Source organism: Artibeus jamaicensis, unplaced genomic scaffold (assembly GCF_021234435.1).
Source record: "Artibeus jamaicensis isolate MK-2021 breed Jamaican fruit bat unplaced genomic scaffold, CSHL_Jam_final contig_241, whole genome shotgun sequence".
In the NCBI taxonomy this organism is placed as follows: Eukaryota; Metazoa; Chordata; class Mammalia; order Chiroptera; family Phyllostomidae; genus Artibeus; species Artibeus jamaicensis.
Genome location: NW_026521509.1, coordinates 8,850,410 through 8,871,199, shown reverse-complemented (window position 1 = coordinate 8,871,199; position 20,790 = coordinate 8,850,410).

The window sequence follows — 20,790 nt, the reverse complement described above, 5'->3', positions numbered from 1 at the left end:
TTCAAAAAAGTTTAAAGAATAGTACAATAAACATCTAAATAATTCCAACTCGATTCAACACCAAAATAACCTTAACATAAAAAATTTTATGGCCCTGGCTGGTATAGCTCAATGGATTGAGCATGGGCCTGTGAAGCAAAGGGTCACTGGTTTGATTCCCAGTCAGGGCACATGCCTGGGTTGCAGGCCAGGTCCCCAGTGGGGGACACATGAGAGGCAACCACACACTGATGTTTCTCTCCCACTCTTTCTCCTTCCCTTTCCCCTCTATAAATAAATAAATAAAATATATTTTAAAAATTTATATATTAATACAAAAATAAAATATCTTTTCAGTATTATTTTGTACTGGTTTGAGATGTACAGAATAGTGGTTAGAATGTACATAATCACACACTTTACAAAATGGTCCCCCTGATATTTCAAGCATCTACGTGGTAGCATACATAGTTACCAGAATATTATTGACTATGTTTCCTATGCTGTACTTTATATCCCTGTGACTATTTTGTAACTGCTAATCTATGCTTCTTACTCTCTTCACCTCTTTCATCCAGTCTCCTTCCCCGTCTTCCTTCTGGCAATCACCAGTCTTGTGTCTGTATCTATGAGTCTGTTTCAATTTTCCCTATACTTCTTTCTGATCACCAACCCCTCCATCAGCAAAGAATATTCAAAACATGTGCATGGCAACTCTCTCAATGCACTAAACAGTGGCAATTAAGACTGCATTTGAGGTTTTGTATCAAAACCTAAATCCCTAACATGTATTCAGCCAGCTTCTGCTCAAAAGTTTCCTATTACTGTATAAGGAACTTGTTTCCATCTAACTGGACAAAAAAGGGGCCGCGTACTAAGCCTGACAATCTCAGGGGAGGCCTGCATGGTGAATTTATAAACTCAGAGACCTAAAGTAGCCACATAGGATGTTCTGAAATTAAAACTTAAAAGTGAGTCATGGTGGGTAGTCATATCGTATGTTGGTATCTTCCCTGACAAATGTCAATCTTTACCCTAACTGAGCATGTCTATTGTCTTTTTCCATCTTCCATAACATACTTTTGGAATGCCAGAATAATTACCCTTTTTACAGATTCCTCAGGGCACAATCTCTCACCAGACCAGAGTGACCACAGAACCCCATTGTTATCTTATTGCCCAAATACCCTATTTATGTGCTGTAAATGTTAATTTTTAGCTATTCTATACCCACCCATGTAAAATAAGTATTTTGTCTCTCCATTTTACTGTCTAATCTCAGAGATTTCCCTGCTTTGCTTTCTCCTGCTTCCCTCATGTACCACCAATGGATTTCATGTAAGCCTCCTTACTCATCCTTTTTTATTATACTGTATAAAATGAGCTGCAACTCTCTCAATCAATCCCTACACCATTGTTTATGAAAAAATAAGCTGCAAAACTGCCATTTTCTGGAGCATTTTCTCAGTTGTTGAGATTTTGTTTACCAGCGATTGTCATCAGTTTGGCTCAAATAAATTCAAACATTCTCTACAGATTTGGACATTTTTTTACATCAACATAACACAGCCCATCTTATTTTCAGTCAGCTCTGGTATAACCTCTATTTATTAATCCTGATTTGGTCTGTTGGGATCATATCATACAGAAAAGACTTCTGACAACACTGCAGATACTGGAAGACAGCAATCATGTCCCACTCTGCCTTCCAGGAGTCTCTTCTAAACCTCTATTTTGTCTTTGTCCCTCTTTAAAAGATAACATTTTGGCAGCCACATTACATATATCCATCTTGTAGAATTGCTCACATTCTTAAATTTTGTGAAACTTATGCATTTATTCTTATGCATTTATTCTTATCAAATTAATTTGTTGTTTTTGAACCATCTTTGCAATCTAGTAAATTCTTTTTGGATTCCTGGTTCCATCATCTATCATAATTACTTTCCCCCTCCCCTCCAGTTCCCTCTTAATGTCTGATGAGCATACACTTCTATATCTTCATCCAAGTCATCAACTGAAATGTTAGAACAAAGACAGAGCCAGGCACAGTCTTAAAGCCTACCACCAGGGATCTTTCTTTGCAGTAGTGAAGCTCAACCTCTTTCCTGCCTTCAACACACCTGAGGGCCCTCCTATCATCCATTCACATTAATCACAGTGGCTCACAAATCATCGGAGATATCCAAGGAAGTGCAGGCCTTCTAAAAGCCAAGTACTCTAACAAAGGCATAGGCCTACATGGTTTGGGAAAAACCCTCATGCAGGTGATTCTGATGAACTTTCCAAGAATGTGCCCTCACTCCTGTACCTTCCACATATACTTCTTAAGAATTCCTGCTCCAAGCGAGAAGGGGCTGGAAAGAAGTATTCCAAGTCATGAAAGGCAAGGACCTACATCCAAGATCACTCTATCCAGCAAAGCTTTCATTTAGAATGGAAGGGCAGATAAAGTGCATCCCAGATAAGGTCAAGTTAAGGAGTCAAGCCCTTATTATATGAAATTTTAGAGGGATTTATATAAGATGAAGAAGATAAAAAATATGAACAATAAAAGAATAACAAACTCTCAATTGTTAACAAATGAAACTAAAAGAAAAGAAAAACAATGAAAACAAAAACTAAGCAAACAACTACAACAGGAACAGAATCAGAGAAATGGAGATCACATGGAGGGATTTCAGTGAGGAGGGAGAAGGGAGGAATAGCAGGGGAAAGGTACAGGGAAGAAGAAGCATAATTAGTAGGCATAAAATAGACCGGGAGAGAGAAAAATGGTATGGGAAACAGAAGTCAAAGAACTTACACGTACAACTCATGGACATGAACTAAGGGGGAGAATGCTGGAGAGTTGGGTGATTAAGGGATAAAGGGGGAAAATTGAGAAAACTGTAACAGCATAATCAATAAAAAGTACTTTAAAAAATAAAAATTAAAAAAGGAATTCTTGCTCCAGAGAAACATGAAATAAATAATTAGCATCCTTTTTGCTAATTATATATATGATAGCATTAATAACACATAGCTCATAAGGCTTATGTAATTATTAAATAGTTAATGCATATAAAGTACTTAGCACAATGCCTAGCATATAGTAAGTGCTCAATAAATAGCACTTAAAAAACTATTTCAGAATCCAACTAAAAGAGCAATGTTCTAGCTCATATTTCCTCCATCTTGTTCACCAGGAGGTCATAAAAATAAAAATCTTTGTTATGTGCCTTGCTGTAATACAGGTATACTATAGCCATCACATAATTGCATCTACTAGTCAAATGACCCTATCAAAAAAGGCCACGTTTCCAAGCCCACAAATCTAATTACAGGACATATCTCCTTAATGATGTTATTAAAGCCACAAATATACTGAAGTTTAATTTTTTTAACTCATGCTCTATTGCCTGACCTGGCTCCCATCTTCCTCACCTATGAATGGCAGAATCAAGACCTCCACATTCATGAAGGTCCACATCATTGCCTTTACTCTTTCTCCTTTACCTGATCCTGCTATTTTCAGAAAGGGTGTTATAATCTAGGTGATGTAATCCAGGCTTGTCTTGCAATAAAATAATTTCAAAATATTGTGGCTGAAGGACAGATTGAGATATGCCACCATCTTTACACTGGGTCACTCCTATTACATATCTCTGACAAGATCCCCCATCTCCCAACCATCCACCTTGGGTTATTACAGTTTATGCTGCTGCATACCACATTTCAGGCCTTCTGGTAGCCACATGTCCAGGATGAAATAGGAATTGTATCTGGAACCACAGATATCTGTGAGTCTGAAACCCTGGAAGCCATTTTATGCTGTGGCTTTTCTGAGTGTCACTTTAATGATAATCAACATATTATAAAAATACAATTGCTCACGTTTATGTTGTGCTTCATATAAAGCATTTAAATGAACAATTACTCCTTTGCTGCTAAAAACAGTTTAATAGCTTCATTTTGGAAAACATTGCTGAAAATTAAAAAGAAATTGTCTTTATCAAGCTAAATTATGTATTATTTCTTCATACATACACAAAAATAATCCCGGTTACACAATCTAGTTAAATCAAACAAAAATGTTAAATGGCAGCTACTTTGCTCCAAAAGGCATTAAACTCTAAGGCTTTTTTTTTTTACAGCTGATGATATTAACTTTATCTTACAAATGAGGAAAACAAGCCTTTGGGAGATTACACAATTTGCTCAAGGTCCACATAACAAATAGAACCAGGATTCAAAGGCTGAGTTATCTGACTCCAAATCTTGTGATTTTCATTTCTACCTCAACATTTGAAAATGCCACGTGATTGCCTTGACTAGAATGGCCACCATCCTCCCTTGTCAAGAAATAGGCAGTGGCCAACTAAATCCGTCTTCCTAAAAGACATCTTTAAAATTACAGACTATTGCCCTGGCTGGTGTAGCTGAGTGGATTGAGCATAGGCCTGCAAACCAAACAACCATGGTTCAATTTCCACTCAGGGCACATGCCTGGGTTGCAGGCCAGTTCCCAGCGGGGGATGCATAAGAGGCAACCATACATTGATATTTCTTTCCCTCTCTCCTTCTCTTCCCCTCAAAAGATAAATAAAATCTTAAAGAAAAAAAAAAGAAATTACAGTATACTAAGCCAAATTGTCTCATAAAAAAGATCGATTTCCCTACCAGGAAACTATGTCGTTATGCCATTCTAAGACTCCTTTCCTTTTTACATTACAGGTACACAGCTACTGAACCTTACCTATCTGCAGAAAAGATATCAAGATATAACAGTACCAAACCAGAGCTCCAACCCCACCCTCAGTCTTGCAGGATTCTGTTACTTACCATCAAAGCATCCAGCTTGCCTACTATCCCAATGTAGAGATTTTGCACAAATTAGAAATGGTACAGTCTATAAAGATTTCATTTTTCATCCTCCATTTCTTTAAATCCCTACCCTTCATAGAGCAGTCCCCACATAGCACAGAAGGACAACCATCTGGGAGGAAGCCAGACAACACCGGCCAATTTCTACTTCAGCCTATAACAATAAGGTAGATAACCTGTCTCACAAATGAGAAATTAGATACTGGTCTACATCTCTTTTAAAAATTTCAAGGTATAGTCCTCAACTCAATTCTAATTAACTGAGTCATTCACTTTATGTCCTACCTATAATAATTAGCTTTTTCCTTCAAGATTTACCAGTTTGTTCTTCTAACCTAAATAGCATCCCTAAACAACTAAAAAGCAGTATCTCAGTTGGTAGACACTTAAAGGGGTAGGAAGGTTTTCACTTGTGGTTTAGGACTCTATAAATTGCAACCTGAGATGAGGACAGACACAAAGAATGGCCCCAGGGGCTGGCTTGCAGAACCAAGTATCACTGGGGCCACATAGGACTCAGTATCAGCTCCAGGAGCATGGGGCTGCTAAATGGGATCAGTTCCCGTACTGCTTTCCAGATATACCAAGGAAGAACCCAAAATCCTGCATTAGCTCCTCAAAATTGTTTCTCACCTCCCAAAAATATGTTTGGGTACAACTAATCTCTTCTGAGCCTCTCCTCAAGCAACCCTGGCTCCTGTATTTTATGTTCTTATTTGATTTGTTTTCAAGTTTTGAGCTGTTTCAACTTCTGTAAGTACCTGATTCCTTGTTTTGGCTCTAATCAGCATTGTCTTCAAGCCATCTTCCTAGGTTTACGAACCTCAGGCTCCAGCTCTGCAGAATTAGTTTAAACTGGTAAAAATACATTTGAACTGGTCTGAACTGATTTTTTCCTGTGAGAAAATACTTGAATTGCTCAAGAGCAATTTCTGACCACTTTAAAGCCATTTGGGCCAGTTTTACATAGCTAATGCAAGAACCAGTCACTGAAGGGATCAAGATGGAGCTGCTTAGGAGATTAGTTATGGGTACAAAAAGGACCTAATGCTAAGGACCATACCATCTGTGATGGTGATGCTGGAGGGCGAATCAGAAAGGACCTAATAATCTGTGAGGCAGAATCAAACCACTGTAGACCCTGGAGGAGGAGCTACAAGAAATTGATGCTCAATGACATGGAATCAAATCACTGGCATGAGACAGAAGGGAGAACGATGCTGATGTTCTCCTGACAGGACCAGATCACTGAGATGTACAGGGAGCATAACAGGGATGCATTTCCTCAAGGTGTCATCAAACCACTCTGGGGTACAGATGAAAAGAGAAAGGGACAGTAACACAAAGGGCCTAGTAGTCTGTGGGCAGGATCAGACTACTGTGGACAATTGGCAGAAAGGAGATGTTGTTCTAAGAAACAGGATCAAACCATTGTAGAAAGGAGGGGAGCAAAAGAACTTGAAGTTTCTTGAAGAAAATTTAAATTCCTTTTAGTAAAGTGAAAGAGAATGTGGTGTTCTGTAAAACAGAATCAAACTGTTTTTATAGTTAATAAAGGGCATTTACATGTATTGTCTCATTAGGTCTTTACTCTGCCCTAATGGTTGGGTCAGATCACCTTTCCACAAAGGCCTCTAAAATAATTTGTCTGCACTAGATGGTTGCTAAGCAACAGTGTGGCAGCTGCCTGATGAACCTTGCCCTTTTGGCATTAACCCCTGAGTTTCTGGAAGGGAAATAACATGTAACACATGAAAAATTGGAGAACAAATTGAAACAGTATCATCAAATGCTAGATGACAAAGAGTAGGATATAACCACACAGACCTTCAAATTAAAAAAAGATTGCAAGAAGTTACAGAATACAAGCTATGTGGAAGTGAAACTTACGAAAGCACAGCCTTACAGATTTAAAGCATCATGTGCAAGCCCCCACAAGACGTTTGAGTCCTCCTAGACATTCCTAACTAGTGGTGCTTGAAAACATTTGATGAAAAATGAGTAGTTCTAACTTTCTAGGAAATCTATTCCATTTTTCTTAAAATTCTTGTCTTTTTATTTATATTTTGAGCTAAACTCCCCCCCATAGTTTCCACCCAGCAGTCCAAGTTCTGTGTTCTAAAGCACAGATTGGCGAACTAGAGCTTGTGGGCCACATCCATCCTGCTGCCTATTTTTTCATAGTGTGAGCTAAGAATGGTTTTTACATTATTAAATGGTTGAAAACAGTCCAAAGAAAAAATATTTTATGACAAATGAAAATTTATACAAAATTTAAATTTCAGTCCATAAGCAAAATTTTGTTGGAACATATCCATGTTTGCTCATTTACATATTGTCTATGGCTTTTTTCCTGTGACCACAGCAGAGCTAAGTAGCTGAATCAAAGACTTATGACTGTCAGAGCCTAATATATTTACTGTATGCCACTATACAGGATAAGTTTGCTGATTCTTTATCTGAAGCAATAAAGAATCAGTTTTGAATAAGTAATGCTTATGTAAGTTTGCTTATGTAAGAATATATGCTAGATATGAAAGGGAGTTCAGAAACCTCACAAAGAATCCCAAATTATCAAAGGGAGGGAGGGGACTGGTGTCAGACTCCTCTGAGCTCACAGATAACTTTAAAGCACTTCTCATGGGCTTTGGGGGATAAGACGGTACAGAATTCCTGGGAGTGTCCAAGAAGAATGAGAGAACAACTATAAAAGAAGGTTGGAAGGGAGGGAATTTCAGACGGAAAAGGGGAGGGATTTAGAGGAACTAGTATAAAGGACACATGGGCAACAGCTAAGGGGGTGGAAATGGGAGGGAGGTGGGGAGCATGGGGGGGTGCCAGGAAAAGAGTAAAAGGCAGAAAGATGTACTTGAAAAATAATTAAATTAAAAATTAAAAAAAAGAAGGTTGGGATCAGACTGTGAAAAGTCTTGAATAAAAATACAGTCAGTTGGCCATTCTGAAAACAATGGAAGAACCACTATTAGGTTTTAAGTTGGGATAGGGTTGAGTGACAGTGTAAAAGAGGGATTGAAGAAGATGATTCATGTTTCCAGACATCACCCTAGCTCTATTCCAGCCCTAGCCAAGTTGCAGTGATCTGAGAAGTTCAGGTCATTCTGGTCACTCAGGTTCAGAAACATGTCAATACAGGTATCTGAGTCTGAACATAATCTGGTTGGAAGCCAAGATCCTATCAATACTATAAATAAAGAAATATGTTGAGCCAGTTCCAAAGCATTTCTACCTTACGAGCATAAGGGGACTTTTATCACATCTTCTTTTATCTGATTCTTACTCATTTTTCAGGATCCAACTCAACCATATCTTTCCTGGAGCTTTTGCCCTCTCCTGAGCTCATAGAGTACTTCTTTGTAGCATTCATGTGGTCCTCACTCTACCATGTTTAGTACTGAAATAATTTCATTGTGGAAATGGCTTGTTTCCCCAGAAAGACTTTGAGTTCCTAGAAGAAAAACATCCTAAGTAATACCTCTCTGTGTTCCCATGGTATCTGGTTGGTTGGTAAGGATATTGATCCAATGACCTAGTGGTCCCTGTGTGGACAGGCCCCCACTTAGGAAACCTCAGGCACTTTGGGAACTGTGCCAACTCTAACTACATATCCACCTTCTTAAATTGGTTATCCTGGGAAGAGGTGAAACCTAGCTATATAGTCCAGTAAGCCCTTGGCTACAATGACCATGTTGTTATGCCAACAAAGCTAGTTCTTCCTGCCTTTGATGCCTCAAAGACACTGGCTCCCCATCATTCCTGCTTTCATGAGTTCAGGGATGAATGTCCTGGTCAAGAAGACAAAGCCCACAATTCTAGCTTCCAAGTATCCAGTCCCATTTTCCATGGCCTCTGTTGATCCTGGATCCAGCCTTCAGGCTGGACTCAACAGATTCAGGACGAAAATAGGCCCTTGGCTGAGAGGGCTGGCTTTCCACAAAGTGCTCTTTCCCCCAACGGCCAAAGCAAACGCTCCTGGCTGGGGCTAAAAGCCAGTGAGCCGCTCCCGACCTCTGCTGGCCAGCACCAAGGAGGCCCAGTGTCAACAGTGCATGGACAGGTCTGTTATTTCATTCCTTCTCATTCTACAAACATCAGATTTCCCTTCATGAATCTAAACAACCAAACAGAACTAAAATCAGCTCTAGCCTCTAGAAAAATGTCAAAGATCCCCCATGGGCCTCAGTTGGTGAGAGTGAGAGAGATTCAGCAAAGCCCTCACCTCTACTTTCCTGAGCCTCTCAAGCATGCCCAATCTCACAAGCCACCTTCCAGAGTCTCTCTGTTTAAATTGATTTCTTCTTTGATCTACTGGTTGTTTAGGAACATGTTGTTTGGTCTCTATGTATTTTTGTTTATTCCAGTTTTCTTCCTATAGTTGATTTCTAGTTTCATGCCATTGTGTTTGGAAAAGATGCTTGATAGAATTTCAATATATTTGAATTTATTGAGGCTTGTTTTATGGTTCAATTTGTGACCTCTCTTGGAGAACGCTCCACTTGCACTTGAAAAACTGTGTATTTTGCAGTTTTTAGATAAAATGTTCTAAACACGTCTATTAAATCAACTTGATATAATATGATATTTAAGGCAGTTATTTTCTTATTTTCTGTTTGGATGATCTATCCATTGATGTGAATGGAGAATTAAAATCTTCTACTATTATTGTATTACTGTGGATTTCTCCTTTGATATCCATTAATATTTGCTTTATATATCTAGGTGATCCTATGTCGGGTATGTAAATATTTGTGATTATTATGTCCTCTCATTGGATTGACACTTTTAAATTATGCAGTGCCTTTCTTTGTATTTTTTCACATTCTTTGCTTGAATGTCTATTTTGAATGATATGAGTATTGCTACCCCAGCTTTCTTTTTGTTTCTATTTGTGTGGAATATCTTTTTCCATCCCTTCACTTTCAGTCTGTATATGAATCTTTCAATTTGAAGTTTCTTGTAACCAGCATATAGATGGGTCATGTTTTTTCTCTGCTCCCTTAGGGGAGAGGGAGTAGGAATGTAGGAATGAGCTATCATATCCACTATTCTTGCTGGCTCACAAGTCAAGCTGAGAGTCAAAACAGAGTTCAAACAATCATTTTTCTTGAATTAAGTAGCCAGCCTCCTTTCATCATGGTGGGGCAGGGGCCAGTTTTCAGACATTGGCTGAGAGGGACATGGAGAGAGGAGGAGAAGGAAGTGGAATGAAAATGAGAATGGAAAAGGCCAGGCAGAGGCAGAGGGAAGTATTTTGATCTAACATACAGCAATCACTCTGAAAGAGTGACTTTTGACTGATGACAGAGTGGAGGATTGGGAAAATCTTCACAGGGGTAAAGCTAGAAAATGTCATTGCTTTAAGAATGATGTTTTTGTGTCTATGCACATGGAAATCAGTATTCTCTCCTCCGCTGGGGTGAGCTGATGCTGACTTAGAAGAAACCTGGGACAAGAAAGGATTACTATGAAAAAAGAGTCATCATAACTCAGGGATATTCAACATCTGAGTCAAATTACTAAATCAGCATCCTCTTTGGTACCAAGGTTCTTGTAATAGTGATTGTGTATATTTGAAAATAAAAGAAATACCATGTACTTAGCACCAACTACATGTCTGGCAATATTCTATTCCCAAACTTTGTACCAAGGTACCCTAGGGTAACCTAGGCAGCTCATAGAGTTGCTGTAAGATATTTTCATTTATTTATTTATGTATTTTAGTTTTTAGGGTTTTAAAAATATCTTGTTTGTTTGTTTGTCTGTTTATTTGGAGAGAGCAGAAGGGAGGGAGAAAGAGAGGGAGAGAAACATCAATTATGGTTGACTCTCAGGTGCCCCCTGCTGGGAAACTGGCCTGCAACCCAGGCATGTGCCCTGACTGGGAATCAAACCAGCAACCCTTTGGTTCACAGGCTGACACTCAGTCCACTCAGCGATACCAGCCAGGGCTGTAAGATATTTTTAATTTTTGAGGGAAATACAGATACATCTATAGGACATGGTGTGAACTACTATTAATTTTTTGCACCAGATTACCTAATAAACAGAAGTGTTAAGTATTTCTTGCAGCTCAGAGGTGCTGCAAAAGCAATTCCTGACACACTAACAGCACAGAAAACCAAGAAATTTTGGGAACCTTTGCTATATGCATTACACGAATTATCTCAAACATTATGGGGTAGGTCTTAACATTGTTGTTCTTTTATAGATAAAAAACCAAGGCTCCAAAAGATGAAGTAATTTGGCTAAGGTACCCAGCTAAGTTATGGCAAAACAGAAGTAAGAACCTAGACGACATAGACTTCATAGACTGTGCTCTTGCACTGTTGGCAGCTGCCTAGTTATAATTAGCTTTATCCACCATGCTCATTGCATATTACAAATGAATGCTTTTGTGTTATCAAAGTTGTGTTACTATTGTAGAATTCCAGAAATGTGTCTATAAATCAACACATGTACCATAAGAGGCATAGGAAAGAGGATGTCATCTAAAAAGAAGGAGCTACTACCCTTTGCAACAACATGGATGGAACTGGAAAGCATTATGCTGAGTGAAATAGGCCAGGGGTCGAAAGACAAATACCATATGATCTCACCCTTAACAGGAAGCTAAACAACAAAACAAACAAGCAAGCAGAATAAAAACAAAGACACTGAAATAGAGAACAATGGGACAATGACCAGAGGGGAGAGGGAAGGGATTGTAAGGGAGAAAAGGGGAGGGATTTGGAGGAACAAATATGAAGGACACAGGGACAAGAACTAAGGGGGGTGGAAATGGGAGGGAGGTGGGGAGCACGGGGTGGGGGGGGGCTGGGATGGGAGATATAGACAAAAAACTGTACTTGAAAAATAACTAAATAAAAAAATATGGACTTCTGCCAAGATGGAGGCATAGCTGCAGACGCCGTGCTTCTTCACACAACCAAGTTTAGAGAGAACTAATTAATAGCAACAGAAAACATAGCCAGAACACACAAAATTGAACTTTTCGGAAGTCTGATAACAACAAATTCTTCAGCCTGACCGGTAAGAGGGACGAAACCAGCAGTTGGCAGAGCGGGGTAGCACAGGAAAACTTCGTCAGACGGACTCAGGCGCGCGGAACCCAGGTGCAGGGTTGGACCTAGTGAGCGACCCAGCGAGCGATCTCTGGGAAACAGCGAGGGAGCGGGGCTGTGGGTTGACTGTGGTCACGCATTCCTGTGTGGATAGATAAGTGAGGGAGTGGGCGATTGGACGAGAGGCGGAGGGCACCGCCATTTCCCTGCTCTAACCCCGCCTCCACATACAGCGTCATAATCCAGCGACCTAAGTGGCCCTGCACCGGTGAACAACCTAAGGCTCTGCTCTTCACCCAGCTGTGAGAAACAGCAGAGGTGGCCGCCATTTCCCTGCTCTGACACCGCCTCCACATATAGCGTCATAATCCAGCGACCTGGGAGTCCAAGGCTCCACTCCTCAGTCTTAATGGCCACAAACAGACCAAAAATGGCTCAAGAAGATCTCAAAGCCCCAGAGCCTATAAATCTAAGCGATGAAGAAATAGCAAAACTTTCAGATGCACAGTTTAAAACACTGGTGATCAGGATCCTCACAGAACTGGTTGATTATAGCCACAAATTAGACAAACCTATGAAGGCAAAACTAATTGAAATGAATGGAATTGAACAGGAAACCAATAGCGATGAAAAGGAAACTGGGACTCCAATCAATGGAGTGGACCAGAAGAAAGCAAATAATGGCCAAACAGAAAAGAGTCAAGAAGCAAGAATTCAGAAAAATGAAGAGAGTCTTAGGAACCTCCAGGATATCTTTAAATGCTCCAACATCCGAATTATAGGGGTACCAGAAGGGGGAAAGGAACAGCCACCAGTGGAAAACTTATTTCAACAAATAATAAAGGAGAATTTCCCCAATCTGGCAAAGGAAATAGACTTCCAGGAGATCCAGGAAGCTCAGAGAGTCCCAAAGAATTTGGACCCAAGAAGAAACACACCAAGGCACATCATCATTACATTAGCCAAGATTAAAATGAAGGAGAGAATCCTAGAAGCAGCAAGAGCTAAGGGGACAGTCACCTACAAAGGAGTTCCCACCAGACTGTCACCGGATTTCTCAACAGAGACCTTACAGGCAAGAAGGGGCTGGAAAGAGGTATTCCAAGTCATGAAATCCAAAGACCTACAACCAAGATTGCTCTATCCAGCAAAACTTTCATTTAGAATGGAAGGACAGATAAAGTGCTTCTCAGATAAGATCAAATTCAAGGAGTTCATCATCACCTAACCCTTATTCTATGAAATGTTAAAGGGACTTATCTAAGAAAAAGAAGTTAAAAAAACATGAACAGTGAAAGGACAGCAAACTCACAGTTATTAACAACCACACCTAAAACAAAAGTAAACTAAAAGGACAGCTAGATCAGGAGTGGAAACATAGAAATGAAGATCTCAAGGAGGGTTAGCAAGAGGGGAGTGGGAGGAGGAGAAGGGTAGAGAAGGTACAGAAAATAAGTAGCATAGACAGTAGACAGAAAATAGATGGGGGGCAAGAATAGTATGGGAAATATAGAATCTAAAGAACTTGAGACACATGGTCATAAACTAAAGGGGGGTTAATGGTGGGGACGGGGGGTAGGGTGGAGGGGAATGAAAGGGGGAATAGAACAACTGTAACAGCATAATCAATAAAAAAGGTGAAAAAAATAAAAAAATGAAATAAATAAAATAATAAATTCCAAAAATAAATAAATAAATAAAAGCCAGAATTTTACAAATAAGAGGCATAAGCTGAAACCGGGACTACTTTCAAGCCATTTGAACTCTTAAACTGTTTTTTAAACTAATTCTCTGGAGGCCTCCCATGCTTCCTATAATATAACCCCAAATTTTACTTATCCTGAGCTACTAAGCTCCACTTTTGTGTTACGGTGTGAGAAACGATATTCTTTATCTCACTGGTATAAAAGAAGAAGCACCAAGCCCAACTTGCCAGTGCTTTCCCTTTTGCAAGCATGAGGGAAACCAACACAAGGACAAGCCCAACATACAGAGGAAGGTAGTCAAGAGGGTCACGGATAAAAGGAGCAGAGTCATGACCAAACCATGTTTGAAATCCTACCTCAAGACTTCCCTGTTAATATGAACAATAATTTCCTGGTTTATTTCAGTCAGTTTAAGGTGGGTTTTCTGCACTTTGTAATCAAAATTTTCCTAATAGTTATTCTCCTAAAGCACCTAATACAATGCTTGGCATACTCATTCATAAGAGCCCAGTCCCAATGTCAATTTGCCAATGAAACTTGTTCTAAACTCCCAAATAGGAGTTCTTTCTCTATCCTTTCATGGCTTCTTGTATATAACTTGATAGCATATCACATTGAGTTATTTATTTACACTTACTTCTTTACCTATTATCTCTCCCACTGTAAGTTGAAGCTGTGGTGCCTTGTAAAATGCCCAGCATATAGATGTTTCATGAAACATTAATCATTTAACCAATGTCAGTTCAATTCTCCTTCCTCTGGTAGGCAGAATGGTGCCTTAAAGACCCTATTGTTGCTGTGAACTCTGCAGGCACATGGATTTGACCCATCCAGCCCTAGGCACATGCAGAACCTACCAATGGCAATATTCAGTCTGCTGTTTCTGCATCCAACACCATACACCAGACCTGGCAGAAGTCAATAAAGAGTTTGTTGAGACAGTCCTAACCAGTGTGGCTCAGTGGGTTGGGTGTTGTCCTGCAAACTGAGAGGTTTTTGGTTCAATTCCCAGTCAGAGCACATGCCTGGGTCGTGGGCCAGGTTCTCACTTGGGGGCGTGTGAGAGGCAATCAATTGATGTTTCTCTTGCACTTTGATGTTTCGCTCTCTGTTCTTCTCCTTCCCTTTTCCTCTCTCTAAATAAAAAATAAATACCTAAAGTTTAAAAAAAGAGTTTGCCGAGACAAGCCCTAGGCCTTACTGAACCCAACCCAGACAGTAGTAGCACAATAAAGGCCACCACAAATGTAGCCAAGTCTCTAATCAGAGTACAAAGATATTTTCAGGAATTTCCCCCAAATGTACTCTCCTCTCTGGACCATCTCATTGCGTGCAATTCTACCATGGGAATTTAGTTGTTACCCCACATCTTTAGCCTTTTTCAACTACCAATTCCTCTCTGTATAGTCGTTCCCCTTTCATCTGAACTCCCGCAGTGCTTTGCACATACTTCTATTACCATTTCTCTTATTGGCTTATTGAATCTGTTTATATGTCTGTCTTCCCAACTACATTGTGATCTCCTTAAGTTTTCTCAGCCCTCATCCCATGAACCTAGCATAGTGCCTAAAACAGAATGGGTGCTCAGAAAGTGTTTTATTTATTTATTTATTTTATTGATTATGCTGTTACAGTTGTTCTATTACCCCCTTCATTCCCCTCCACCCTACCCCCCCATCCCCACCATTACCCCCCCCTTTAGTTTATGACCATGTGTCACAAGTTCTTTAGATTCTGTATTTCCCATACTATTCTTGCCCTCCCCCTGTCTATTTTCTACCTACCATCTATGCTACTTATTCTCTGTACCTTCTCCCCCTTCTCCTCCCACTCCCCTGTTGCTAACCCTCCTTGAGATCTTCATTTCTATGTTTCCACTCCTGATCTAGCTGTCCTTTTAGTTTGCTTTTGTTTTAGGTGTGGTTTTTAATAACTGTGAGTTTGCTGTCCTTTCACTGTTCATGTTTTTTTAACTTCTTTTTCTTAGATAAGTCCCTTTAACATTTCATAGAATAAGGGTTAGGTGATGATGAACTCCTTGAATTTGATCTTATCTGAGAAGCACTTTATCTGTCCTTCCATTCTAAATGAAAGTTTTGCTGGATAGAGCAATCTTGGTTGTAGGTCTTTGGATTTCATGACTTGGAATACCTCTTTCCAGCCCCTTCTTGCCTGTAAGGTCTCTGTTGAGAAATCCGGTGACAGTCTGGTGGGAACTCCTTTGTAGGTGACTGTCCCCTTAGCTCTTGCTGCTTCTAGGATTCTCTCCTTCATTTTAATCTTGGCTAATGTAATGATGATGTGCCTTGGTGTGTTTCTTCTTGGGTCCAAATTCTTTGGGACTCTCTGAGCTTCCTGGATCTCCTGGAAGTCTATTTCCTTTGCCAGATTGGGGAAATTCTCCTTTATTATTTGTTGAAATAAGTTTTCCACTGGTGGCTGTTCCTTTCCCCCTTCTGGTACCCCTATAATTCGGATGTTGGAGCATTTAAAGATATCCTGGAGGTTCCTAAGACTCTCTTCATTTTTCTGAATTCTTGCTTCTTAACTCTTTTCTGTTTGGCCATTATTTGCTTTCTTCTGGTCCACTCCATTGATTGGAGTCCCAGTTTCCTTTTCATCGCTATTGGTTTCCTGTTCAATTCCATTCATTTCAATTAGTTTTGCCTTCATAGGTTTGTCTAATTTGTGGCTATAATCAACCAGTTCTGTGAGGATCCTGATCACCAGTGTTTTAAACTGTGCATCTGAAAGTTTTGCTATTTCTTCATCGCTTAGATTTATAGGCTCTGGGGCTTTGAGATCTTCTTGAGCCATTTTTGGTCTGTTTGTGGCCATTAAGACTGAGGAGTGGAGCCTTGGACTCCCAGGTCACTGGATTATGACGCTATATGTGGAGGCGGTGTCAGAGCAGGGAAATGGCGGCCACCTCTGCTGTTTCTCACAGCTGGGTGAAGAGCAGAGCCTTAGGTTGTTCACCGGTGCAGGGCCACTTAGGTCGCTGGATTATGACGCTGTATGTGGAGGCGGGGTTAGAGCAGGGAAATGGCGGTGCCCTCCGCCTCTCGTCCAATCGCCCACTCCCTCACTTATCTATCCACACAGGAATGCGTGACCACAGTCAACCCACAGCCCCGCTCCCTCGCTGTTTCCCAGAGATCGCTCGCTGGGTCGCTCACTAGGTCCAACCCTGCACCTGGGTTCCGCGCGCCTGAGTCCGTCTGACGAAGTTTTCCTGTGCTACCCCGCTCTGCCAACTGCTGGTTTCGTCCCTCTTACCGGTCAGGCTGAAGAATTTGTTGTTATCAGACTTCCGAAAAGTTCAATTTTGTGTGTTCTGGCTATGTTTTCTGTTGCTATTAATTAGTTCTCTCTAAACTTGGTTGTGTGAAGAAGCACGGCGTCTGCAGCTATGCCTCCATCTTGGCGGAAGTCTAGAAAGTGTTTGTTGAATTATTGTTGAATCCTTTTCAAAATAATAGTTTAGATTTATGGGTTATATTTGAAGCTATTTTTAATCCTTAATACCTCCTTGTACAGTGGAAAAGTTTAGGAATTGAAGATGGAGGAAGAAGGCACAACTGCAAGCTTGACTTGGTCAACTACTAGCCCTCCATCAGCATATAGAGGGTTTTTTTTAGATTTTATTTCATCTTTAGAGGGGAAGGGAAGGAAAAAAGGAGAAAAATGTCAATGTATGGTTGCCTCTCGTGCATCCCCTGCTGGGAACTGGCCTGCAGCCCACGCATGTGCCCTGACTGGGAATTGAACCGTGATCTTTTGGTTCGCAGGCTCAATCCACTGAGCTCAATCCACTGAGCTACACCAGCTAGGGCACATCACTATATGTTTTATTTTTATATTTTATATTCCTATATACTTGTTCATGTCCTGAATGCTCACTGAACCTTAGTTTCTTTACCCTTACAATAGGGCAATCATAAATATACCTCACAAGGTTATAGTAGAAAGGAAATGTACTTTCTGAGGCAGTATTATTTAATGTAATATCTTGTGAGAAATTTGAGTTATTATATGATGTAATTTAATTGAAACAGGATTTTTAAATAATTATTTTTGCATAGAGATAGAAAGAACTTACTTCAGAGACCTTCCAAGATTGCCATTATGAGTGCTAGATGTGCCCTGAGGAGTTTTTCATGGCTGTATGCCTGTTCTTCCTATACTCATTAGGAAATAAGCACCATGTTTTATCCAGAAGTGACTCTTAGAACCAGCACTAAAATGATATTCTTGCATATGAGAAGCCTTCTGTATTTAGCTGCACTTCAGTTAATATTAACACCAATTTATGTTTCCTGAGTACCTTCAGGCTGGATGGTGAAAGAAGCCATCTAGGAATAGGGATGATGATGGGGAAAAAGTCACCTCTGAATGCCAAACTAAAGCCTGCAAAATTGCCCTACTTACTGTTCTTCATACATGCCCTGTGATTTTCTACCTTTGGATCTTTGCTCTTGTGTTCCAGAGGTCTGAAATGGCCTCCTTCCATCCATTTCTAAATTTTGAGTGTTAACTATCTTTCAAAGCCTGGCTCAAACTCTGTCTTTGTAAACGTTTCCCCATACACTAATCCCAGACCCTCACCTGGAAGTTGTTTTTCCCTCTTTGATATTCCCCCAAAGCAATGACTTCTGGCAATTACTATTTTTCTATTACCTATCTCAGTTAATGTCTGTCCAATTTATTCTCTCCTCCTAGGCATTCATCTCTTGCCTGAAACATTATACTTACATACTAAGGAGTGTCCATGCCATCGGTTTTTCTTTCCTTCAGTCTATACTCAATGCTATTGCCAAAGGCAGCTTTCTGAAATACAAACCACTACTCTGATTTAAATTTTCCAATGGCAAGTGAAAAATTTAAATCTAGAAATATGATATAGCATATCTACCCAATACAGATCCAGGAACTCACTACATCAGAATCATGGCAGGGGGAGGGGAGGTAGCTTGTAAAAACTTAGATTGAGATTGTAATCCCAATGAGAATACAGTTTCCTGAAAACTTCTAACATTAAAAGCATTGCAGATCAGCTAAGGATGGCAAATATATTTCATCTCATGAATCAATTCAAATTGAATGCAAGTAGCCATTTGGAATACTGTGTTTGGAAGGATTCTAAGTCATATCCAGCATCACTGGAAAAGAACATTGTGTCTGATTGACAATTTCTTCCATGGGCATGGGAGGAGCTGACAGTGATGATCATGCCAAGCATTTACCATACCTGCTCTAAACACACAGAATAAATGGCTATTCCCTAAACAAGCCAGACAACCCCCACCTTTGTGTGATATCTCATCTGTCTAGAATGCTTCCAATCCCTGATTCACTAGAAAACTCCTAATCATCATCTCATTTTAATTCAAATATCATCTAGTTTGGGAAACTTTGGCTGATTCACTCCACATCATTTCTTCTTTCATCTGGGTTTTCATTACAATTTGTTCATAAACAGAATTTATCATATTTGTCACATCAAATTCATTTTATTATTTTTGTAGTCACTAAATAGAATCATTTATTACTCTATGGAATAATTCACAAGATAAACAACCATAGCACTCTTCTGCATAGGTGATAACAGAGGACAAGAACACAGGCAAAAGGACAGCAACTTGTGAATGAAAATAATAAAAGATACTTTTACTCTTATAAAATGTAGAATAAAACTAGAACATAGCAGTGTTGCTAACATGAAATCTTTGATTTTTAAAAATTAAATGTATTGAGGTGACATTGATTAATACGTAGATTAATCAATGTATTGATTAAATGTATTGAGGTGACATTGACTATATAGGTTTCAATGTATACTTGAATCATACACTCAAATTCATTTTAAAATGAAGAGAATATATATAAACTATGATTTTCAATACAGAATTATGTTCTAAAGTTCTGTGAATACCTATATGCTCTATTAGACTTTCACCTACCAGAATTAAGTGACCACAACATATTTATTTTTTATTCCAACCCCCTGACTCAGTGCCTAGTATCCATAGGGTGCTCAATAAACATGTATTCAACAGAGAGCTGACTTTATTGGGAGGGAGTGGGAAAGGGAAAGCAAGAGACCTGGTGACTACATCAAATATATCACCCTTCCCTGAAGAACCATGGAGACGTGCAAGTGAATAATTTTGAATGAAGACACATCACTGGAATGCAGCCTGGAATAAGTGTAAATATGTCTCCTTTCTTCCATAATGCCTTCTTGGACCACTAGTCCCTTTCCCTTTCTTTGCTCCATTCTCAACTCTATTAACATCCATATAACTTAGGAAGCCTTCCCAAATTCCTATAAACTGTAACGAGGGTTGAGCAAAGGTTCCTAGTGCTGTTGTCAGGCAAGCAAACTTACCAAGCATCTGATCCAACAGGCCCCTGAGGTACTATCTAATCCACTGATTGACTGTTGGAGGTAGAGAAGTAACCATTAGCCCTGGCTGTTTTTCTGCCCTCCATATTCACTTCAATAGGCCCTGAAAGGGCTCTGTACACCTCTGGTATACCACAGAGCAGACTTTGAAAGCCACTCATCTATCCAATGAAGTATCCTCATTCATACATGAGGGTACTAGAGCCCAGAGAGGGAGAAATTGTCCAGTCACAAACTGAGTTCACAACAGAGGTAGTCTTTACCCAGGTTTCCTAACTCTCTACCCCATGCCTTTTTAGCTACATTAAACTTCTTTGATTTATATAGGTTTGCATATTCACTTTTCTTACATAATCATCATTTGTACCTATGGGTCCATATGTGCCCACAACTCAAAAAGCATCATTTGGACTCTTAAATCATTTTTTACATTGGATACATTTAAAGGACTGTTTTTATGATGGGAGGCCTCATCTGAAACAGCCAATTTATTCTACCTACCTTTGCTGTGTGAATCACCATTTTGCCAGGCCCAAAACTCTGGAGGGTTGGTTTTGTTGTTTTTTTTGCTTCTCCTTTATCCTTCATCTCTTCCATTTTTTTCTGTTTTTATCATGTCACTCTGATTTTCAAACCTTACCTAAAATTATAATGCTCACATACATAACCTATTTTTCATGTTTTACTTTTCTCTTTAGTATTTAATATCATCTAATATACTATATGGTTTACTTATTGCTCTTGTTTTTCT